The 25,066-nt window shown below is 38.9% G+C and overlaps 1 protein-coding gene across 3 annotated transcripts in view; it reads left to right on the top strand.

The window, feature by feature from the left end:
- The window catches only part of BMPR1B (bone morphogenetic protein receptor type 1B), a 257,589-nt gene that overhangs the window by 45,680 nt on the left and 186,843 nt on the right, over positions 1 to 25,066 (top strand). For all 3 annotated transcript variants that reach the window (XM_068941585.1, XM_068941584.1, XM_068941586.1), the window contains exon 2: positions 7,060 to 7,130. The gene's annotated coding sequence lies outside the window, so the exon portion shown is untranslated. The remainder of the gene's footprint in view (positions 1 to 7,059; positions 7,131 to 25,066) is intronic.

A 25,066-nucleotide genomic window follows, 5' to 3' on the forward strand; every position in this document is an offset into this window, starting at 1 on the left:
GTAACTGTTGGTTAACATTCTTAACTTTTTTCCTATTACAGCTCTTTTTTTCATGTTGGAGCTATCATATAGAAAGGGTAGATGTATTTTAATGTATTTCACTGTTGACATAATCATATTGCCTTAATGAGCAGGTTTTTGAATGTACAGAGGCACACCTGGAAATGGTTTAGAAGCTTGCTTTATTGCATAAATATTTTTCTGTTTTAATAGGACGTTCCGTGGTTGTGGCTTACTGTATCAACAGCAAGTTACAGATTAAGCTAAGGTGGGTCTATTAAGAGACCATCTACGCCTTTCAGATGGATATTCATTTGTAAGAGAGAAGAAGGGATAGGACTTAGGATTTCTGGTTGAATCACTCACTGTTCCTGGGGGGGTCCCGTTTGTGCGCTGTCTGGTTCTATGGGCAGTGGGTGGCTTTTGGTCTTCAGCGTCTACAGGAGCAGTGCCTGTACGTTGCATTTCATCAGCCAGGTGCGTGCATTGAGCAACTGCAGTGTCTTTTAGTTCCTACATGAGCACCAGTGGCAGGGAAGCAAAGCTGGCTGATGGCTACCTGCTACCTCTTAGCAGGTACTTTGTTAAATCTGATTTCTGTAGGTTTATATGTCACTTTAGCTTTGTTAGTCCACTATGAGGACAATCTTCAGCAAGCAGCTATGATGTCAAACTCTGTCCTGGTTTTCATATCTACATAACATGCTTTTGGTATTAACCTCATACAGTTATTATTCTCTCTTCCCTAATGTCTGTCAATATAGGTATTGAGGTAATTTTCACGAAGCATGTAACACTCTCCTTCTGAGTCTGTAACCTAGCGCTCTTTTCAACATCTCTGATAAAAGTTTCCATAAATTCCATGTGGAAAATGTGGTTACATAGGCCCAGCATTTCTACCAGTAGCGCCAGCCATTTTTTGGGTAGAGAATGAAAAAGGTCTTTCGACTCGGCCTGTGCTTGAGACTGGAAATGAATTTCCACTTGCTAAGCGTAGCTGCACACCACAGCTAAATCCTTAATCTTAGTTCTCTGAAGCATTTTCTGACTCTTCCCTTAAACTTACCTGCCTCAAACTTATCTTGGTAGTTACTTAAAAAGCATAAATAGATGACTCATAATGTCAACACACGTGACTTTTGCAGTACCTTTTCTCCTCTACTTTACCTTTGAGTAAAAAACAACACTAGAATGTCTCAAGTATTAATTTCATTGTGGGCTTAAGTACGGTATTCTAATATTGCCAACTCTGATTAGTCTAAATAGAGCCATGTAATTTAAGGGATATTTTTCCTGTCTCATGTTGTCTGTACTTGAAGAATTTTGTAGAAAATTTTTAAAAGCTGACTTTGTAAGCATCATTATTATTATTTTTATTATCACTAATCCCAGGAGTTACATGGGAATGAGTACAGTGGCACTGCATTTCTGTTGATAGTACTGGCCGTTATTTGTGTAGGCAGGCATAGAAATCTTTTCAGCCTAGGTTGATCGTTAGTAATAAGTTGAAGCTGCTCATCAACCTTTTAAATAGCAAAGCTTTTTGCAATTTACCTTTACATAGTTTGCAGTTTGCTTTAAAAACAAATCACAACACCAAGCGATGAGAAGCCTTGTCATCTCGTTTGTTCATGATTGCATTGTATCTCATAAGTCTGACCCGTTCTTCTGATTTGTGAGTTAAACTTCACTGCCTGGGCTTCTCCAGTTTTGAGCTCAGTGAAGAACAGTAGAAGATAATGGGAAAACGCACCAGGCACCACCCTGGACTCATTTCCACTTGCGTGCCAGCTGGGTACTGAGATCCTTGAGCTTTGCAGCGCAGAAGTGGAGCAGCGATGGCTCGGCCACCTCCTGGGAGGGAGCTGTCCCTGCGCCCAGCTGTCCCGCCCTGCGGTTTGGGGCACGTGGGACGAGCTCCGGGGCTGCGTGAGTGACCGCAAGGTTGCACAGGTTTTCCACACCGTTCCTTCCGTTTTTCGATCTTGTTTGTTTGTGGTTTAATTAAACTTGCAAGCTGCTCAGGAGAAGCAGAGGAAGCCTCCGGTGGTTTGAGGTACTTCTGCATGCTATGGGAACACTTGTGGCAAATCCTGAAACCAGTTTCCTTGTGTTATTTGTAACTCTGGGAATGTAACACTGCTTTTTTTTTTTTTTTCTCCTCTAGAGAGACTTTTCAGACTGGAAGGGTGGAGTTTAGGGTGGAGTTAGTTTTCATACTAAGAAAATATTTGAACGTATTATTCTAAAAGCCAATCTGAAATTTTGTTTTTGGTGATTTTCTGTTGAAAACAGATGGATCGGGTTTCGTACTGGATGTTGAAATAGGTACTTGTCATTCTACCCTAGTGAGGGGAAAATGCAATTCATTTGTGAGCAAAGGAGGCTTAGTGTGTGAATGCTTGGATGGCATGGAGTCCGCAGCAGGAAAAGCATATCATGCATGGATGTGAGAAAGAGCAAGTCACCGTGTGGAGAGAAACTGTGCCAGAAAAGGCCTTTGTTCCATAGAGGTTCACCTGTGATTTTTTTTTTAATGACTATCTTCTAGAGTCCTGCTGACAACAATAATTTGCAACCCTATAACTCCAGAAAAACAGAGGAATAAAACCTATAGAAATGCACAGAAACAAGATGAGCCTTCAGTGTATGACAGAGTAGCACTTTCTTTCTATAATAATTTAAGAGTTTTTTTTGCTTTTTTTTGTTTTGTTTTGCTATAACTTATTAGAGCGGGCCTTGTCTTTTCCTGCTCTCTGAAGTGCCAGCAGCCTTAGGGAATCTAGGAAAACTATGGGAAAGTTTTTAGCCATGTCTTTGAATTACATTTTGGTTGCTGCTAGTCAGCATCTACAATATGCTGCGGTTCCCCTTATTGTTTGTTTTGGTTTTGTATTGACTGACTTGCATTGGTTGTCTGTACTGGGTAGAAGAGTTAACACCCCATCACTGGTGGCTGCCTTCCCCACTCAAATCACGTCTTTTTCAAAGGCTCTGGTCTCCTCAGCTAAAGATTCTTCTCAACCCAGCTGTTTTGCTGAATCTTCTGGTTTTTTATTTGTGGGATTTTTTTTTTTTCATTTAGTGTTTTCTGCTGTTCTCACCGATACACCACTTTAAGACCTTAACATGGCACTGAAATAAGCAGAACTGGTATCTTAGGTGATTCAGTCTTATGATATCCCTTAGTCGTCCTTGCTGTGAGCACAGTCTAATGCAAGTGGAGGAACTGATTCAGTTTCAACTGAAATTCTTCTGTCTATCTATAAAAAGAATGATGTGCCTACTCAGCCTGTTGTTCTGTGTTAAAACTGTTTCCTTGATTTTTCTCTTACAGCTTTGTGCAAATAAAGAACTGAAGCCCTGGTTAAAAAAAAATGTTCCCCCCGAACACGGGGTTTTTACAGACACATTACATATTTATATATTTATTTATATGTGTATGTACTATGTGTGCGTTTGTTTGTTTGTTTTTTAAAAAAAGATCCTCATAGGCCCTTTCACTGAGGGCTCAGTCTTTTTGCCGCATGGAAGATGCATTGAGTGAAATCTCGTACTCCTCATGTTGTAGCACTTTTCTATAATCCGTCTCCCTTAGAAACTGTCTTGATGGCATCTATTCATTTTCTCAATAGATTTTAGATGCGATTGGTTCTGAGTAATTTGTTTAATTAGCTGAAACCCAGCTCTGTAATGATTCCAATCTGTGCTGCTTTCTTAGCATTTGCCTGCAAGGCTGATAAATGGTATAAAGGGGAAAAGGGCAGCTTCCTGTGACTGGCTGAGGAGCCTTTGGTCTTGCAGTCAGCTGCATGCTGCAGGTTTTCTAAATTGATGGCATCCCTTTGAAAGAGCCGTTGTGAAGAGAGGCATGAGAGAATTATGGAAACAATATTTGTTTTGACTTTTTAAATGAAGCTGGCTAATAACTGTCGTAAAAAGCTTTCTCGTGGGGTTTAGGAGGAATGAAAAATTTGGTCAGGATTATGAGTCTTCTGTGTGCGATTTAGAGTGAACACAAACTGAGTCGACTTCACATTTTACAGGCATTGACCTCTTTGGCTCCTCTGTTGGTTTTGTACCAGTTATGTGGTCAGATACGTGGAAAACAAATCCCAACTATACTGGTCTGCAAAAGCACAGTGAAAGTTGTATTGCACCGTTTTGTTTATATTCTTTTTAATGCATTCTAGGCTTTTCTGTCTTTTGTGGGAATAAAGTGAAGAAAGTATCTTTACGTTTTAACCTGACCCGTACAGGTAAATGATGGTTAAACGCTTACCAGCCAGAAAAATCTTTCTGTTGGGCGCCTCCGCTAGATCAAAAAATTGAAAAGGAAGTAGATCAAGGTCCAGAGTGGGAAGTGTCTCAGTTAAGCAAGAAGAGAGACATGCTTCTTGGCAGCTGAAAGCACTTACTTGCCACATGCACTGTCATGGCTAAAGAAGGATTAGAGACCTGTCTTGTTTATATTTAACATACCACCATTTGTGTATTTAACATTGGCTTAGTGTAGACAAATTCTGTGCAATAGTGAAAACAGTGAAATAGTGAAATAATACACCTGAAGGCTCTTTGTAAGTGGAAGTGATTATTTTGACATGCTCTAAAAATCGGTTCCGATTCTTATTTTTCTGATTAACATCAGTTCCCTTTGTCAAGAGGTTGGTCGATCACCTCGATCGATTAGAATTGATTTTCCTTTTCTAAACACTTTACCACGACTTAATATGTATTTTGATTTTGTTTACTCATAGGTAGAAAAAAGCCTCAACTTTTTGCAATAACTTCAAGTATAAAGCAAGCTTTGTGTAGCTGTAAAATACTACATCTGCAGTGCAAGTTCATTATTTCTGATGGGCGTATTTGTACCCACTACAGATGATTTCAGTGTCAACTGTAGCCTTCAGAATCCCTCAGTCATTTCCCATGTCCCCTCCTTAAGCCTCCTGTTGCGCACAGCAGCGCTGTATGTAGCGGAGGTACTCCCTTGTACGATGTACCTGCTTGTTACCAACTGTTAATCTAGGTAGCGTAGAGTGGAGCAAAAAAACTAGGAAAGTGGATTCCAGGGACTCTAGAAAGTGGGAAGGTAATGTGAAAGTTTCCCTCGCACCTTTTTGCCCGTTCCTGAGTACGGGGAAACTCGTTTTGTCTGTGCAAGCTGAAGGGAAGGAGCTGTCGTCCTTTCCTACAGGCCATTCCATTTAAATTCCTCCAGAAAAGATCACGGAAGCTTAACTGCTCACATAAACTGTAACCTCCCCATCAGTGCCTTCTCCCCCTGTCCTCAATGTTAAGAGGACATGGTCAAACTGAGATATGAACGGCTCCTTACGGGTAGGATCCCCAATATCTAGGCACTTTTTAAGAAGTCCAGCAATGAAAAAAGGAAACTTCTGAAATCACTCTAGTGATCCTAGCGGAATGAAGTTAATGATTGTTTTTATTTTTAATCCAAGTTGAAATACTGATTACAGATGCACAAGGGCTCTAAGATGCCGCTGTGACAAGTATTTTTGGGAAGATGTATTCACTATCAGCCTGTGGCTTCTGTTAATTAGAAACCCAAAACCCCCTCAAAATCTGAGCTCATGTCAATAGTTTATTTTGTATACGTACATTTTCACATGACCAGTATGAACAGAAGGAATGGAGATTTCCTTTTACGTTACCCCAGAGAATGGAAAAAAGTAACACACACTGTGAATTAACTATGCCGTTATAAGTTAGTTGCACATTTTAAAAAATGTGTAAGCATCTGAGTAGTGGCAGACACTTGGAAGTCAGAAGTGTTACGTAGGTGCTTTCTTGAATAACAACAAAGTTGATTCTTCCTGTCAAACAACAACTTATAACAACTGAAGAATAACAAATCTGCTCTCGGAGCAAGGATGCTATTTGAATCGGGTCCTTATCAGCAAGTCAGTTCTGTTATGCCTTTGCGAAATTTCTTACTGTTCCAATATTGTGAAGGAAATGATAAATATTTGGCCACTGTTTGGGGCTGGAATGAAATCGAGCCATTCTGCAGCTCTTGAATTGGTGTTGATATGTGTAAAAACTACTTCAGATAAGATAAGCAGTGACATTGTGAAGATTTTAGAGAAGCTGTCTAAATGAATAATTTCTGCTTCACATTCTAGTGTGATAATGCTGTGGTTCATTAAAGGGTTATACGAATGGCAGGAAGCAAAAGCTCTGGTCCTACTGCCTCTCCTTGCCTCTGTGCTCTTTTGCCTTTTTTTCAACTTGTGAAGTTGCTTTTCCTTACGAGACAAGTGTATCGTGGTGCGTTCTTTTTCCAATAGCCTTCCTCTTCATTGGTGTCCTACTGTAGCTTTGCTCCATCATCATCTTCTCTTTTGCTTCTAGACTCAAATTTTCCAGCCTCATCCGCAGTCCTTTGTGGCTGACTGGAACTGCTCTTGCTGAGGACTTTAGTAAGGCTTTTATGGCTACATTTCAGAATCCCTGCATAACATGAATCTTTCTTGATCGCTTTGTGGCTTACGAGGCTGCTGATCTCATCGTAACTAGTTAAGACTTAAAACATCTGTTGCCGTACAAGTCCCATCCTGTTCCCGGTGAAGGGTTTGGGTTTATGCATTCGTTGCAACTGGGAGGAAGGGTGATCCTTAGGTTATAAGGTATGTAAATGATCAGGGCATCCAGAATTATTTTTAATAAGGTATGTCATATTATTCCGTTCTTCTGGGGCCTCTGAAGATTGCATGATGGGTTGTAGTGCAGCCAGTTTCTCTTGGAAGCTGACATAATAAATAAAAGTGTAGTTTTTCCCATGATATAGCATTGTTAAATATTCCATTTTCATTGCAGTGCAGTTCACAGGAGTGTTCATCCACAGTGTTACATGTGAAAATAATGTAATAAATATATATAACTAGCTATATGCAGTCACTGGGCTTTCTTCCAGATTTCGTTACAGTTTTACATGACTATATCCTAACAGAATTGGAAGGTCTATCTTATTTTGTAATGAATTAAAACTTATTTCAGAATATCACAAATCTTTTTAAAAATGTTCTTTGTCCATAGGGTGGAGTTCGTTTCTTTTGTTCTTGGAAGCTGAATAGGAGAAAGGGACATTTCAGCTTTTCTTGATAAAGGTAAGGCAGCATCCATTGATAAAGATAAGACACTGTTCATTATTATGAGCTCACAGCAAGTTTGTCGATGGAGGGTTGGTTTGTTTTAGTCTTAAAAAAAAAAAAAAAGTTCTGTGCTTTGTAGTAAGTTAAATATGTGATAACATAATTTGTATTAAGAATGGAATGTGCAATTCTACCACAGGTATCAGTAAAACCTGTGAAGATAAGCAAGTACGTGTAGATCAACATGACAAAGTGGATAGCAATTTGTTCTACCGTTGGAACTTGTGACGTTTTCCATATTCCCTTGAATTGGCCTGCAAAAAGCTCTCTCCATCACACTTGGACGTTCAGCGAGAACTTTTTAAAAAAAGCTAGAATTCTGTGCATGCCACTATTCAAAAATGCAGAAATGCCTGATGCAGTCTTTCCTGCTATGTATTGCTGCATGAGAACACAGATGTTTGATATAAAGGAGAGAAGAGTCTTGAGGCATGTTCTAATTTAGATTTACTATCACAAATAAGCAGGAAATGCCTATCCCCCTTTTTCTTGTCAGAAGTAGGAGACTGAGGAGAGGTGATTGTGCTCTAGAAGTTCTCTCTGAGACGTGGTTCTCCCAATGTCCCTCGGTACGTGTTGTGCTAAAAGGTCTGACTTCTCTTAAGTATTACAGAATGTGAGTTAAAATTAAAACCTGTGAGAAACATTTAAAAGTATAGTCTCTAACTTAGCGTTGACCTCTGAGCTGCAAATTTTGGTGCATAAATTACCATAATACCGTTGTCTTTCCTTATTTCCCTTTTGCAAATTTTGAAAAGTATTTTTGGGAAAGTATGATGCGATAATTGCAAAGAATTGGGTTGGTCTGGTTTAATAGTTACCACATGTTCCTCTGTTTGCCCATCTGCGTGCTCCTCATCTGCCGCAATGCAGGTAGCGTGCACAAGTCTGTTTCGATATATGTTCTGCGAGGCTGGAATTCATACATGGCCATTTACCTCTTCTCATCTGATAGAGGCTGTCATCCCTAACTGAGGGCAGTAATTTGTTTAACGGATACAAGACGATCGCTACTGAGTGTGTGACTGCACCTGCAGATCCACTCTTGACTCCTTCGATATTGCCTGTAACTATGCGGTAGTGTGAATGCTCCGTTTCTTATGTTAATATTTAGTTTATAAGGAATGGCAAAGCCTTACTTTCTGAAGGTTAAGTAGTTGGTAGAAGAGGAAAAAAAATACGAAGCACAACACGGCAGAAAAACCTGAAGACTCACCAAAATTCAGATTTGTGTGTGTTTGTGCTCATGTAGCTGTAAATTTTGAGGTTGTGTGTGTATATATATATATATATATGCATATATGCACAGTTTTGTAGAGTAGCTTAAAACAGCATAATCATGCCCTGTGCATGGATGCAGTTTTATCAGTTTAGAGATGCTTACTGTGCTGTAGCCCCCTATTCCAGGGAAGGAGAAAGAGCTGTAATCATCTTTATGCGCTTATGGTTGTATGGGTGCATAGACGCTAACAGTTATACTGACTTTTTTCTTCCTGAAGTATACACTTAAAATATTTTTGGTAGAAGAATGTTCTTTCAAATTATTTGAATGGTTTCTGAATTTAGGCTTTAGCTTTGATCTCTTATCCCCTGATAATGCAAATAATCTCCCAGATTTCTATAAAATCCTTCAAGTGTATCCTGGTGCTTGTGAGATTAAACCTCCCCTTCTTCCCTCCTCGCAGCTCATGAAGCTTTTGTCCTTCAGTTAGAATATTCACATTTCACTGGTTTTTGTTTACTTGACATCCGTAGTCTCAAATGCTAAATTGCTATTTGTCTTCTGAATCAACCATGAAAGAGGAGAGAAATTTTTCTGCTGAAGTGGTAGATCTATTGGTGATCTCTTAGTAAAGGAATGTGTTCCAGTGTTAGATTGCTAAAGATGCAGGGGGGAAAAATTGCTATGTTAACATACATGAAAGTGTATTAATAATAATTTACAGGTAAAATTAATATGGCCTGAGCCTAATCTCATTCTGGCTAAACCCATGTTGAAGGAAATGAGAATTTACTGGGTTAGGATCTAATTGAGTCTGTCTGATCCGTATTTTTTTTCCTGCACTGGAGAACTCATTTAAAGTAATATCTTTAGATCTCTAATACGACTGTATCTACTGTGTTAACTTGTTGGATAGAGGCAAATGATTTTCTTCCTATTGCTGTAAGATTGACTTGCCTCGCTAAAGCACAGTCTTCTGGTGAAACCGTGTGCTCTTGCATTTTCTGTGTGTTGAGCAAAAGTTATTCCTCAGAGATTGCTCCGTGCTTCCATTCAACCTTGCTTAGTGATACATGACTAGCGAGTAGGCTAGAGCCAACTTGCTGCACTTTTCTCTATATATTTGGAAAACTTTGGTATGCCTGAAATCTCTAAGGTGTGTGGTTCCCTGTGCTCACGCAGAGCAGACTGTGCAGCAGATCAGCAGCACTTCATTTGTTCTTCGCTGTTTTGTGGGAGTGGAAGAGCTAGGAGTTCAAATTTAAAGTTTATCAGTACAAAGCAGGGTTGAAGAATCCTATTTTATGCCAAAAATTCCCAAATGTAATCAGTGGCAGATTTGGTTTTTATCTGCATTGAATAGGTGCTCATCTGTAGCTGTGCAAGGGACTTAAGCTGTGCAGACAGGATCACTTGGTGGTGTCACTGAAAAAAAAAAAAGCGTTATGGTTTGAGAGCCCTCATTTTTTGTGATTCCGTAGACTTCCCTGTGTCATGACTACTACTTCAGCTTAAATAAGCTTACAATGGCTGCAGGCTTCATGAAGAAAAGCTCGACTCTCCCCCAGTCTTCTGCAAGAACACTGCTTTTAAGTATTAATGTAATTTTGTCTGATTCTCAATGCTATATGCTTCTGTATTATACCCTGAAAGTTTTTGTTCAGGTATGTTACATGAGCATAACTGTAGGACAGACGCTTTGAAAAAAGAGCATGCAAGGAAGGTGCAAGTTCTGCTGTTCATTCTCATCGGAGAAGTCCCAGATAATTTCATGAGTTGATTTAACTCAGTCGTGTCCCTGGGACAGGAAACTGAGGGAGAAGAAAGGTCAGCAACTATCCTTCAGCTTTCCAAAGTTGTATAACTTAGGAAAAAAAGTATAACTTTTTTTTCATCAGACCGTAATTTCAGTCCAAAACCAACATTCCTCCCCATGTGGGTCTTAATTCTTTCTTCCCTGACCCCCCTCTTTTATTTTTAAACTTCAAGAACTCCTTGGGGTAGCAACAGTCATCATATTTGTCTGTTTTATAGCAGAACACATGCTTGTTCTGCTTGTTCTTGTCATTGAATGGAGCTGTGTCAGAAAGCAAATGCTATCCCCAGTAATAATATTTGCCTCAGAGGAGCTTGACCTTCTTTGTGATATTTTTGGAAACAAAACGCAGGAATAAGCATTATATCACAAATGAAGCAAGGAAAATAGGGTTGTTATTTTCCTTAAATATGAACAGGTCTTTAATACTGCTCAGATGTTTGTTTTATTGGGGGAGCCCAACTTTCCAGGAAGCTAGCTGTTTTCTCGACTTGTTTATTTTGGATTTTTCCACTAATTGATTATAATCTAATTATCAAAATATAAATTTAGCCCTCTGAAACAGATAGTTGCTGCTGCTCGAAAGATTTATTGTGACTCTGTATTTAAGGAGGAGAAGTGAAACATTGCAAGTGCTGTTTACATTTCTAATATCTAACTGGCAGTGGAGTTGCTAAATCAGTGGAGTGTATGGTGCTTTGTGACAAGGGACAATCTTTCAGTGACTGTTATCAAGACTTTAGTTTATAAATGCATGGCTTAATTATAGTTTAGGGCGGATAGCGACATAGCAAGTCTGATTTGCATTACAAAATCCTGCAGGGGAATGTTTTGTTACCTTTCCTGTATCATATTGTGATGAAACAATCCAATTCCAGATTACTGGTGAGCAATTCTGTGCATCTTCAACTTGGAAATGTGAATATTGTAAAATACAAGTGGTGAGGAATACCCTTGGTTAAAATACATTGCGCTCTCTCTCACTTTGGGACTGATTTTCTTCTGTATCTAAAAATCAGGATAAAAGATTGGGGCTGGGGGAGGAGTGGGTGTTACAGAATGGAAGTGGACCAGGTTACTCATTCTGTATAATACACTGGAGGTAAACTTAAGCACACTTGAACAACTAAGCTGGTAAAATACTCCCTGTGTAGTTTCGGCTTTTAAATATAATGTTTGCTATCGACTTTGATGTTGGGTTAGAGAATGAACTAACTCCTGAGAATGCACTGGAAAATATGGTCTAGAGGCGGTAAACAGTAGCAGTGTAGGCTGGGGTGGTTTGCGCTGCACTGCCACTTAAATGCAAAGGTATATGTGTTCATATTCCGTATATATATGTATGTATGTATATATAGGCGTATGTATGCCTGCGAAGGAGTAGTAGAGGTTCTAAAACTGGGGCCATAGGACTGGAGTATCCTGGAAGGCAGGAGATGCCCCAGGAAAATTGAATCTGGTGTTTTCTCTTCCTACCCGCTCACAGATGTTCTCTTGCCACTAGTACTCACATGTTTAATTTGAGCCAGTGAATAGGAGGCGCCAGGCACTGGGGAGGGAGGGCGGGACGGTGGGTAGGTAATTGGGTAACAAAATCCTGTGCTGACAGGTGAGTTGCAGGTTTGAGGAGTCAGGCTGGAATGGACCAACCTAACTGCAACAGAGTTCAGAATGTAAAGTGCTTTTTTGCAGTGGAGGGAAAGGGAGAGAAGAGATTTGAAAATAAGGATTATTACTAGACCTGGGAGGACTGACGTTTGGGACAGGTCAGGAGCGCGATTCTGTTCAGATATATGCTGGTATTGCAAGTGAAGAAGCAGCAAGCAGACGAGTGGCACAAACATTTACAAAAAGTAAGAAAGAGAGGAGAATTAAAAACCCTTAAGAAACATGGAGGTAAAGTTTGAAACCACAGGCGAAGCATGGAAAAGTTGCTGTCCAAAGTATTAGCTTTAATGTGAACATTATCCGTGTGGTCTAAAAATAAAACCTCATTTTAGTATTTATGAATGGAAAATTAAAGAAATCAAAACCAAGGTAAAGCAAGCAGTAGTAACAAGGGGCTTTATTATGCAACCTTTGTGGCTTTGAGGGGTCAAAAGCAGGAGGTAAGCAGCGACTAAACCCACCCTAGCTTGCTGAAAGCGCTGTTTGCATCTCCCCTGGCCTTGGATAAAAAGAGAAGTTATAGGAGACACCTAAGAGGAGATGTCCTTGCTGCTAGGAGTGGGAGCAGGTCTGTGATGTACTGTGAAACACTGAATTGCGTTATTAAGAACATGCACATCTCATGGGTCCATAGGACTGCGAGTCCCTGGCTTGAAAAGATGTTGGGTAGCAGGTCTGGAGCAAGAGGGGAGGAAGCAGAATAAGACTTCAATCTGCCTAAGTTGATTATTGCTGACTGAGACTATTTCTACTGAATTCCGGCATGTTAGTATTAAAGTACTGACTGTGGCAACTCATCTTTCCTAAAAGAATAGCAGAAACCACTCGAGAAATGCGCTGATCACTACAATTCCCTGGAAATTATTATCTCCAGTCATGACTACCTAATGCACAAATATTTAATGCGCTGCGTCAAGATAGTACAATAGAAGCATTGTGATAATTTCTCTTCCTGGAAAACATTTTAGGTCTAGGTTCACTGAAATCAGTGGGACTGAAGGACACGGTTAAAATAAACCGTGTGTTGCTCTCCTGAATAGTGCTAGCTGGACCTGAAAAATATTCTGAGGTAATGTATTTGGAACCATAGACAGTAGCACCTACTTTCATCCTATATTTGGGACGATCTGTTCAATAACCAAAGCTCCTCTATGTGCTCTTGCTGAACAGCGTATTGTAAACTGCTGAAATTAGAGTTTGCCCTTTGTGCTTGAAGATCTCACATTTTGATAATCACAGCTTTGTGTCTGGAACTGAATTATTTGTGTAACATATTGTACAACCTACTGGCATGTCGAATGAATAAGAATGTCTCTGGAGACCAACAAATGGGAATAGTTATTTGCAGAATCATGAGACAGAAACAACGGATGAAGCCTTCTGTAGCGATCAGACTGCTGGACTGAGGAAATCAAAGCCCATGTACATGATCCAAACTGTGTTTGACATGTCAGACTTTGGTTTCACCAGGAGACCCACTACGGTATTTGGTTATGTTTTTAAAACCCACAAGTGTAAATTAGAACAAGCTAATTTTATAATTATTCCCAACAGACACGCAAGTAAGTTAGTCTCAAACATGTTTATTTTATAAAGACACAATCATTCGAATAAGAAGTGCTGAGAAACCACAAGTGGTTTGAGCAATAGGAGCTTAGAGCTCTTGCAAAAATACACGTGTTTAAAATGTGGTAGCATTTGTTTAAAAGTCATTTAGTGTCTTCTGTGTCTGTGGCTTTATGGCTCTCCTTAAAAGTAGGACTAAGCAATGTTTTGTTTTGTTTTGTTTTGTTTTTGTCATTAATTTAAATTCCAGGAACCAAATCAGTTATTCAGACTTAAGGAATGAAAAACAACATCATGTTCTTTTAAGATGGTAATTATTTTTCTGCTCCTGGAGGAGAAACTGATCCGGAGACTAAATAGAGAGAGAGGTTTTGTTTGTTTGTTTGTTTGTTTTTTAGTCCTGACGTTTGATGGATTGGTATTTCTGAAGGACAGGGATATCATCTTAATATTCTTTCTGATCTCAAAAACATTAGACATAGTCTGAGAAAGTGACAGAAGGCAAGTATATTCTGTGTGGAAAGGGCACCATACGTGAGTATTTTAAAATCAAGATTGCAATATAAACCTGTATACAAGTCTGTAAAAAGGTGCTTAGCAATGATGAGGTTCACCACACCTCTCTTAATGAGCAAGTTGACAGATGCCATGGTGTCTACCAAATTTCTTAGAGCTGTTTTGGCGTAACTTCAGAAGAAATAAATATTTAACAATCACCGATAGTAAATATCCCGCAACTTTTGATTCTAATACAGTGCATGGTATGATGCTACAGTTTTTTGAAAAATATTAGTAGCAGTGACCCTACAATTTACAGGTATCAAATAGCTCTCAAAAGCATTATGCTTTCCGACAGAGGTAAGCTTTTATTGGATAGTTGGCACTTCTTTTCATGGGAAGGACTTAACAACGTTATCTTGGCTGTAATGAGCCCTCAAAGGTGAGTTTTGGCCTGCTTCACTACTTTAAGGTGTTTATTAAATATGCTTATAAAAATGTAAATATAGGTTTTACTATGTTTTCTGCTTTTGAGACAAGTATCAGTTCTGAGGAAAAGGGAGACTCAAGTGGTTTGTTCGGTATGGTTATGTATGCCGGTTCTTCAGTTTATAACTGTCCAAATTTGCATTTATTTCCCATAGTACAGATATAAAAGTTTAAGTGTTACAAGATTTTAAGTAGACTGTAAGCTGGTAATAGCCAGAGTTTTTACGTGCTTTGTGAAAATTTTTGGTGTCAAATGAGTAATCCTTAGTCAGGCAATGCACTGTTGTTTTAGATTGAAGCGTCTTGCTTTGTCCTATTCTGGAATAGGCTGTTTAGCTGTATTTGAGGCCAAAGCTGCTGGAGTGTAATATATAAATTTTGATTACTAGACTTTTCAAAAGGTCTGCTAGAATCAGGCACCGGTTTTGCAATTAAAGTTAACGTGATTTAGGACTGAAACTTCATAAATGCTTTCCAATTTCAAGCCCTGCGCAAAGCGTGATAGTATAATTTGGGAGGAAGTCAAGTTACATAACATAAATGTAAAAAAATATTAGTAAATGGTTGTGTTCGTGTCAGACCTTTCTGACAATTTCCTTAAAATTTCTAGAATGAAGTAGACGTAAGTATTTTGTGAAGACTAACTTAGAGGTTGGATTCTAAGTTAGAATTTATATTGCAGTCTATGTGGAGAACTTGTATTGATTTAAGGAGTTTTTAGACTTCAGGGAATATTTTAAAATATATTTAGGACTTTTTCCTGAGGTCTAGTTAACTTTCTTAATATTGCGTGGTCACTGCTTTTGTAAAAAGTACCAGATTTGTAGTTTTGGTGAAAAAATAGGTTTGTAACTTCTCTTTAAGGAGAACAGATTTCAGGGGTTGAGGAAAGGATGGATTATGAGAATTCAAATTGGATTTGTGCGTGGATCTATTTTGTGCTGCTCTTCTGCAACACTGTAATGCTAGTTATCAGCTTTCTAGCCTAGTCCAAAACTGCAATTCCAGAGCTTTCTCTGTGTAGTCAAAAGTACAAGCTGTTGCTCTCATTGCTCTCTTGCTGTAGTAGGTATGCCTTCATGTTTACCTTTCCCATCAGAGGAGATGTATTTTAAATTGCTGAGTGGAGGTTTCAGGATTGCATCCAAAGTCTGAGAACTTTGTTTTTGCAAGAATAGGTATATATGAGGTGGAGTTTTTCTGTAAGGTTTTTTTCATGTAGCTGTGCTGCCTCACCAGTTCCACCTAACGTACGATTTTCCTGATAATCAAGCATGAAAATCCTCAAAAGTCGTCGTCTTCAAATCAGTGTTGTATTTGAAGTAGTTATGAAAGTTATCTACTTCCCATATACTAGTTTCCAATGAACTTTAATACTAAATATTTTATTTATATATTTAATTTTGCATATATATCTGCAGCACGTGTTTTCCCATGTAATTTTGAATTAGTTTTTATGCCTCTAAGAAGCCTTCCAGTTTTTAAGCTAAGATGTTGGGCATACATTTTGGGACTATCAACTTAGATAAACGGGAATGAATGTTCAATATAATCTGTATAGCCCTTTGTCATGGAAAGCAGATGTAATTTTTTTTTTTCTGGACTTTAATGACTTTTCAGCTATTTTTAACTAGTTATGCTTGTTATAAATGTCACCGTTCACAATAAGAAAAAATTAAGTGTAGTGAATATTGCAAAGCCACTACAACAAAAAGCATAATTTGTTTTGTCAAAGCTAAAAGAAACTGCTTTTAGTCCCCACGTTTGCTACAGTGATGCACATTTTCTCAAAATGAAATATTACATAATGAAAAGACACATAAACATAACGCATAAAGCCTATGAATACCGCTAGTCAGCGTATGTTTCTAGGGTATATCAGCATATGAAGAATTGCACTGAACACTACTCCTACACGGAAAAAGGAAGGACCTGAGCAAATGTGGTACTGTGTGGAGAGCACCTCAGGGTCCTAAGTCTCTTCACTTCCTTTTTATTTTAGGTAGCTGTTAAGGGTGGGAATTTTGGTTCCCATTTTGCATGTCCGTCTTTTGTGGTGATAAAACATTTTGACAAATGTATACCTTGTCTGTAAGACTGTGTGTGTAGAGACACCTAGGAAACATCTTTTAAAAGGGTCACAGCATTGCCTGTGAGAGGGGGAAAAAAAGTGTTGATAGCTAAAAGCAAAAAAAATCACCAGGTAGTCAGTCTTATGAGAATTTCTAGATGTAGGTAAATATACATATACACACTGGGGAGGATTTTAACAGAATAAAATAAAATGTAAACAACAGGACTTAGCAGATATAGAGGTCCAGGAAGTTGTTCCATAATATCATAAATTACAAAATTAGATGTGGATTTTAAATGCCTATAAGCTGCAAATAAAGTTTCAGGAAAAACTCTGAAATCCATTAAGTTTATTTTGAAGACTTTTCTTTCCAATTCCATCAATGGTTAGAGCTGTCACATTCCTATGAAGCTCAGTACTGCAAAATAAATTCTTTTCAGTAAAGACTCTCCATCTAACTTTATATTAAAAGATCTTTCTACTCAGCTTTCCTCCATTAGTCTATATGTAGTTAAAGGCTACAATTAAAATGTCATCTGAGATAGGTGAGTGGTGAATTTGTTTGAGGCTTTCAGATCTGAGTGCAAAAGCTTAAAAAAAGAAAGGAAAAAGCACTTCAAACATGATGTGTACTCCTGCTTGACTGCCAAAATTACACTTGAAAACCTTATTTAAATTGATAGATATTTACAGCACTTGTGTGTGCAGCAGACGAAGGGAAATGAAAATGTAATTGCAAACACTCATCAAATGCTCCAGATTTCGGTTAGCTTAAGTTAAAGCATGGTTTACTATGAAGTGACATAGTAAAGTTGGCAGGATTTTGTCAAGTCTGAGCTGGAACTGGATGGGCTGCAGGTAAGAGGTTAAAAGCCCAATCCATATCCTACTGAAGTCAATGTGAAGTTTCCCATTGGCTCTGTAAGACTTGAAAGCTTGCCAAAAGATTTTGATTGTGTACAAGGTCAGGATTTCTTAATGCTCAATAATTTCAGTAATTATTAGAAACATAACTATATTTTTTATTCTTTTCATTTAGATATTTGAAAATAAGAATAAACTAATTTCGCAGCTCTACGTTCCGTTTTAGCATATTGTGGAAATCGTTCTGTAGATCCGAGACTCTAGTAACTGAACCCTTAGTGTTGTGAGGAGTCGAGTCGAGCAGCGCGTGTTACCCTGCGAGCCTGTGATCATCAATATTTGCCAATATATATATCTGTGCACTGCAACGTGGTCAAGCGATATAGTTACTTGCATTTTTGTTGGCTTAGTTGCAGTCCACAATAGGGTGTTTATATCTGTGTTTTTTTTTTTTATACCAGCTGCGGGAAGAAGGATGATACCTGATTTGGCATAAAGTCTACCAGGATAAAATTATTTTTTTCAAAAATTTTGAAATGTATTTGTACCAGCAGAATGACTTTGTACCAGCGCGACTGTTGGGTCAGCAGGCTTTGCTGTTTTTCTACGATACTGGGCACCCTGAAACTGCAGTTACCATCTCAATGAATCACAGCTTACAGTTATTGTTATGACATATTAAATATTCATCAAGAGTAATATCTGAGTTGTATTGAAGTAGATCGGATCCTGTTATCCGAAGTCTTGTCAGTATAGGTAGTTGTCAGTATAGGTAGTTGTCAGTATAGGTAGTTGTCAGTATAGGTAGTTGTCAGTATAATTTAAGGTGATTTTTTTTTCTTTTCCTTTTTCCCCTCTTGCTGCAAAGAGGGTTAAGTTATTCTCGCTTTTCTGGCTGCTTTCTCTTCTCCCTTCCCCATACCTCTCCTGCAACATCAAATTTGTTGTCCTCTTAACACTGAAACCATTTTCCAAAAATGGGAGTGGTACTATAAAATATTACTATTTTTTAAACTGGAACGTAGCAGTGATCTATAGCATGATCCTGCTGTCAGTTTTATCAACAGAACTTGTGTAACGGTGAACTGTAGCCTGGAATCCAGAAAAAGTAACTGAGCATGGTGAATGGCAAAAATATCTTAATTGCTATTGGGCAGGAAGTACTGGAGTTATTGGAATAAGTATTTGTGGAATTGGACCTTCACAGCAGATCATGCTGCAATAATATTTCATGTTAGGAAATCTTAGCAACAAGGATTAAAAGTTTCCTCCTTTGATTCCGTTTCATTTAAAATATTAACTAATCAATACTTCCAATTTTGTGTCAATATGTGTGGGTTTTTTTTGTAGTAAACACTGTTGTTGGTGACGTTTGAAAAGCCTACTGCAGGATGATTAAAAAGAAACACACAGTTCAATTCAAAGAGAAAAGATGGTTTTCTGGGAAATGTGTTGGAATGGGTAATGGAGGGGCCAAAAACCCCCCAAACCCAAAGAGAACATTATGAGAGGAGAAAATTGTCGCGTTTCAATTGCAAGCGCATATGCACACACTGTTCTTCCATGCATAATCACATTACAGTCCAGGATAAAGTGAATAGAAAAGCCTATGCAGATCTTAGTAAGTGATCCCTGTAACATGAGATGTGGGAAGTTAAAAGCTCTGTTGAATGCCAGTCAGCTTTATTTGGGTTAAAGAAGAAACAGTACTTTCGCATCTCAGTTCTATAACATGCCATCCACTATATTCATATCAATAAATACACTGGAAATAGGCTCTCCAGACTTAAATGCAGCTGCAACAGTGTCAAGAGTTTCAGAGTATATCTTGTTTGGACTCTGAACTTGAAGCACTTACTCAAATAGTAGTCATCATTTATATTTACAAATTTGTCAGCATGTTGCTGCAGCCACTGGTGACAATTTTCATGAAAGGATAAGAACACGGGATACGCTTGTGTTTTTAAAAACAAGTTGTAGAGCAAATTTGTCCAGTTTTTAGTGCTTGGACCCTCTTATTGGTGTAATAATTGCCAATGGAGGGTTTTGCACAACTGCCCTTTACGGTTTTACTGACGGTTGTCCACAAACAGGAGTCAGGTTACTTGAGAGGTTTCTGTAGGGTCTGTTGACAGTATGACCACAAGTAGGTAACATCAGCGTTCAAGCAGGCAAATTTGATGGAAAAGATAAACCCTCTATAAACTAACAAGCATATCCCTTGGCTGTATGAAAGAAGCTGACGACTGTAAGGTCGCATTAAAACTCTGAATTGTTTAGGACAGCTTATGTCTTCCAGCTGGGAAACATCACACAGACAGTTCAGAATATACCAGAGTGTTGGTTTAACAGAAACACAGAAAGTCAACTTAGGTAATTTTATCTGCTGTGTTCCCTTGGGCCAGTTCTTTGGGAGGGAGAGTAAGATCTGTCAGTAGTTATTGCTGCCTCTTGTGAACTATTAATTTATTGCAAACTGTTTTATGTCTATATGTATTTTTGTAAATAGCGCTTAAATTAAAGTTAAGTGTAAAAACAGATGGATTTGTAAAAACAGATGGATTGGTCTTGCAAGGAAAGTCAAGCCTTTTGCCTCTTAGTAAAACTGGTACCATTCATATTTGTGTGATATAGCTACCCTTCTCTGCTTTCTGTGAAGGGGCTGGAAACATCAGAAGGAAGGCTAATGGCTGATGATAACAAGTTGCAGAAACTCTGATTCAGTGGTGATTTTGTTTATTTGTTTTAATCATTTTTATTAACAAAGCAACAGATTATGTATGCTCTATTATCTTTAGTAATTTGGAAGAGTTTCATATGCTTTTCTCTGTACTCTCAAAGGGCTTTGAGGATGCTTATGTGATGTTATGTCATGGAGCTATGTGTAAGCAGGTCACTGAGTGTTCAAGAGAGATGTGTAAGAAATTCCTGAAGGATCTTTAAAAATAACGTGTAAATTTAGCGTTGTTGCTGTATCTTCTTGTAAATCTTTCAGCTTTACTAAATTTTGATGCTGCTGCAGCAGTGCTTTGTGTGGTGAGATAAGTAGGGACCTTGGTGATGCTGCGTAATCAAATCCTCAGAAAGTCGTGAATGAAACTGTGTCCTCACTGCAGGAGACAGATGGGATGCACATTGCTTTAGCAGTAGCTTCATTCAGCTATTTGAGAGATGAGGCTCAAACTAGATACGTTAAAGTCTCAGACAAGCTTTTAATATGATTTGTCTTTCGATGAGTAGACTATGTTGTATTGCTGCTAGGAGTTGTTTAGGAGCATTGTACTTAGGTCTAATTTTACTGTGCCACAGGCAGTTAGTTGTGCTACTGTTTTTAAAAGAACTCTTGAAACTCCTCAGTCAACGATGGATTAAGAAGAAAAATAGTGAGGAGATCTCAAAACTGCAGATTACGGTATTTTTCAGTGGCTTTGGGCAACTGAAGTGATGACATAAAATTAAGATGACTATTTAGCCTGCTGTTTTGGCAAGGTAAAGAATATGATAAGGCAAGGATAGTAATTAGATTATCTTCTGTTTTAATTTCTTTTTTAGTTTCTCATTATGTTTTGCTTTCGGATGTAGTGCGTGGAGGCCTGATGCTGCATGATTTTATGATACTTTATCATATTAGAAGGGCAATATTGTGATTTGGATACAGGCTTTGGCGTGAATAGTTTTCTGGCAGAGGGAGAGTTGCCTGGGAAAGATGGATCCTGACAGCAGGAACTCCAGAAGCAACCAAACCTGTAGAGAATGTAACATATTAATAGAACGTTACTTTTCGTGTAGTGTCTCTTGACTCTGAACTACAGCTTTTCGTTGGAACCTAGCCCGTTCTCTCTAAATGTCATTCTACCAGTTTCTGCAGTATTTTCTTCTGGCAAGGTAGGACTAAGTTTAAAAACAATTTTTTTTTAAATTTTTGTAATTAATTGCCCTGTCTTAATAAGAAGGTCAGAGCTGTAGCTCCATCTTCTTGCTAGTTAGTCCCTCACTGAGACAGTAGTAACTCTTGTGATTTTTCCCTATCCTTTCCACTTTGTTTCATTTGTGAGCCCAAATCCTTTGTGCAGCAGCTGCTCTACTGAGAGTGTGGGCACTGCTTTTGCGATAGTACTTTTTGCCTGACTACAAGGGCCAGTGGAGGTGTCACAGCTTAGCAGTGTACTGGTTATTTTTGTGACAATTCCTTAAGCAGTAGGACAGGGCAGATGTAGCTGAGAAAAGTAGATGAAACTTTGGGAAGGTTTGTGTGGAGGTGAGGAGTTGAGGCATGCACAGAGGTACTTTGGCATTGCTGGAAGAGGTTGTACGGCTATTTCGAGACAAACTATTGACCAGTGTAACGGTTTGGTTTTGCTTCCGTGGAAGATGAGATAATAATGGGTTACCCCCAAATTTTAACCCTGCCTTGGTTAAAAGAAAAGCTATTTTGATGCCTAGTTGGCAGCCATACTGCTACTGGGCATGACAAGACCTCTTTACCTAGGACTCTGCTGTCCGCTGAATGAGTTTGATCTGATGCCAAACATGGATTATCCCAGCACTGCCAGTGAGAATGACTCGCAGGGCAGTATGAAGAGGGACATATTGTGTGTACAATGGAGATGAGTACTGTCCCGCTCATCCTCTCTGTCGTGCAGCTACAAAGCACACGTGCATGTTTGTTGTCTCTCTCACCTTGATTTTCATAGCTGTAGCTGTCTGAGTGCTGGAAAGTGGCAGCTGGAAAAATGTAAGGTTTTCCTGTTCGCTTTGTCTATGCAGGTACGGCCTGGCGGCCAGTGGTTGCTCCTGCTGCTGGTGTTGCCATTGTTCTTGTGTGCCTCACAGCAAGCTTCCTCAGGCTAGAGCTGGCTTTATACTGTGCTGGGAGGCTAGCGCTCCGAAGCCGAAGAAACCTGAGAAGGAGAGACGACCTTCCTGCAAGTAACAGATGGTTACTGTTTTAAATAGAGGCACAAAAATCAATTCCTACCTAACGTGTAATGCTGTGAGAGAAGGGAGCCTTTTCTTTTGCGAGGGGAAGAGGTGGAAAGAGGGAGGTGAGGGATGAAAAAGAGAAAAGTTGATTGGAGCTTTTTCATATCCAACTTAATCATAGTCATATGTCAGGCTGTTTCAAACAGGGCAGGAGGGCGAGCCGGCTGTTGAAATGTGTAGCGTGCTAGAGTTGTGCAAGTGAGCTGTGCTGTGTGGTCAGGGCTGCGGCTTGGGGCTGCCCTAATGAATAGAGCCTTTCCAGAGCTGCCAAGCCTGAAGCAAATGTGGTCAGGGATTTATTACGAAAAGTACCAAATCTTGGCATGGGGCTAATTGCGTATAACAAGAAGCGTGCTGGAAACTCGGACCCGAAAGGTGACAAATGCAGAAAGTATTCTATATCTGATGCCGGTGAAAGAGGTTTTGTGTAAGGGAATGTCTGCATGTCTGTGCTTTTTGCTAATGAGCTCTCAAACATAACTGCATGTTTTCTTGTTACGAACTTGGTTAAGATAAATGCAGATTTCCTGTTTGGATTTTTATTTCACAGCTGACAAAGAAAGAGTCATCATTATGTGGTTACAATGGCTGAATTTCTTCAAGTAAGTGTGTAGGAGCTGTTCTGAAAGTCTCTGATGCACGCATCTGGAGAGATAGTAGAATAGTAAGGTATGTGGGTAGGTAGTAACAAAATCGCTAAGCTGACAATTCGAATCTGAATATGAAAGTTCCAGAGATATCAAAAGTGAATCAATTGGCCTTGGAGGAAATGTTGCTATTCTGTTTGCTATCCTCAGTGTCTGAGTGACAAATTTGTATGGCAAGATTGGTTTATTAGACGTAATGCATTTGCACGCACAAATGCCTAATGCTCGGTATCATATTGCACTAAACAGATCTGTAGCACAGTGATGTTTAATCAAACAGAAAGTATCTTCTTTCTAGCACTTCTTCCTGTTCTTTTTGTATGTGCAATATCTGTAGCTGTGTTTTTAAATCTGGTATTGATCTCTATGTCTGTGGCCATGCCAGGATAAAGAATATTATATGTATCTCTGAAAGCCATCAGACTGTCCAAATGGATATGGTCAAAAATCAGAGGTACTTCAAGGAAGGGTAGGAAAACAAAAACTGAGTATGAGATTATTTAAAAAAAAAAATCAGATTGCATCTTGGCATGAATATAGAACTTAACTGACTTAAATGTTAACTAAAGGATAAATTACGTAATAGCAAAATATATTGAAGAAATAAAAATAAATATCCTAGTGATTTGCTGCACAATTTTAGCCTAATTTTGTCTCTTGTCAAATTGGCAGCATCAACTTTTTCCTTTCTTTTTTTTTCCTCCTTAAAGGACAGCAGCTTTCAAGCTTTCAAGTGTTAGTCACTAGCCAGAAAAGAAAAGTAGATTTATAGTAATTTATAGTAAATAGGTTTCTACTGGTTTTCTTTTTAGGACATCTGTTCCTGGGCGTTTCTAAAACTCTTCCTCATCTAAGCTGTAGGTTCTGAAAGACATGCTAGCTCATCTAATCCTCTTCAGGCTTGTGCAAGGTCGGCAGCACAGTTGAATAGAGAGAGGCATACGTTCAGAGTGTAGGTTTTGTGTGATTGCCTTCATCTCAGTTCACTTGTGCCTAATGACTTGCATCGACCTGAGACCATAATCGCCGATGAAGTTGTTGGTTTGTGGAGTTGTTCTGCAAGTCTGGTGGTTGAGTCCTGCCACGTTTGCCTCAGCTCCTTTCCTTCTCCGGCAGCCTTTGTTGTCTCTCTTTCTTGCTGGTGGGATGGGAGAGGAGGCAAGCAGAACTCGGCTTAGTAAAACAAAGTTCTTCAGTGTCTACGATTCTCGGAAGATGACAAAGCCTTTTATTAAATAAAAACAGTGCAAGAGCTTCTGCTCAGAGCCAAATTCTTCAGCGTCAGCATCCACAGAGGTCTCTTGTCCCGATTGAGAGGAGAAAAGCAAGTGTTTAGTGAAAAGTGGCTTGATCCATGCAGCAAACGTTGCCCTTTGATCATGACACTACCTCGTTCTTTAGTGCTCTCCAGCACGTGACTCTGCTGATGCACAAAGGGAGCGAGTTCTACAGTCCTGAAAGTAGCAACTGGGATTGCCCCTAAGCTGCAACAAAATCTCCTTGATCAGCATCAACCGCACAGTGAAATTAATCCAATCCTATTAGAGAAAATTGTTTTATTCTACAGCGGAGGTTCTTAATTGCTGAAGACTTTAAATCATATTGCATGTGCATTTAAACAGGTATTCCCCTCATGAGGGCTGAGCTTTCATACATAAAAATGAGCATACTAGAAGCCTTGAGAGAAGCAAGTCATCTAAAATAAATTCTTCCTGTGGTAAATGTCTGATACAATTCCAACTGCGGAACAAGAAAAAATGTGGCTGTAGAGTGATGGGAGAGGGACAAAATAGACAGAAAGGAGCATCAGCGTTACAAAGTAACACTTGGAAAATTTTTTTTGACATCTTTCTGTGTTTTTCCTATAGCTTTTGCTTTTGTTTAGTACTTCAGTTATGAATGGGTGTACACAGAGCCTCTGTGTAGATAGGTACAATTTAAAAAATCAAAACTTTTCTAATATGCGCGATCCCACTGATATTTTCAGTGATGAAGATTTTGGTGATTAAAAGATATTTCTGAGTTTAGCAAAATTTTTGGTCTAGAGAAATGTGCCAAGTTTTG

This window comes from Struthio camelus, chromosome 4 (genome assembly GCF_040807025.1).
Source record: "Struthio camelus isolate bStrCam1 chromosome 4, bStrCam1.hap1, whole genome shotgun sequence".
Taxonomy (NCBI): domain Eukaryota; kingdom Metazoa; phylum Chordata; class Aves; order Struthioniformes; family Struthionidae; genus Struthio; species Struthio camelus.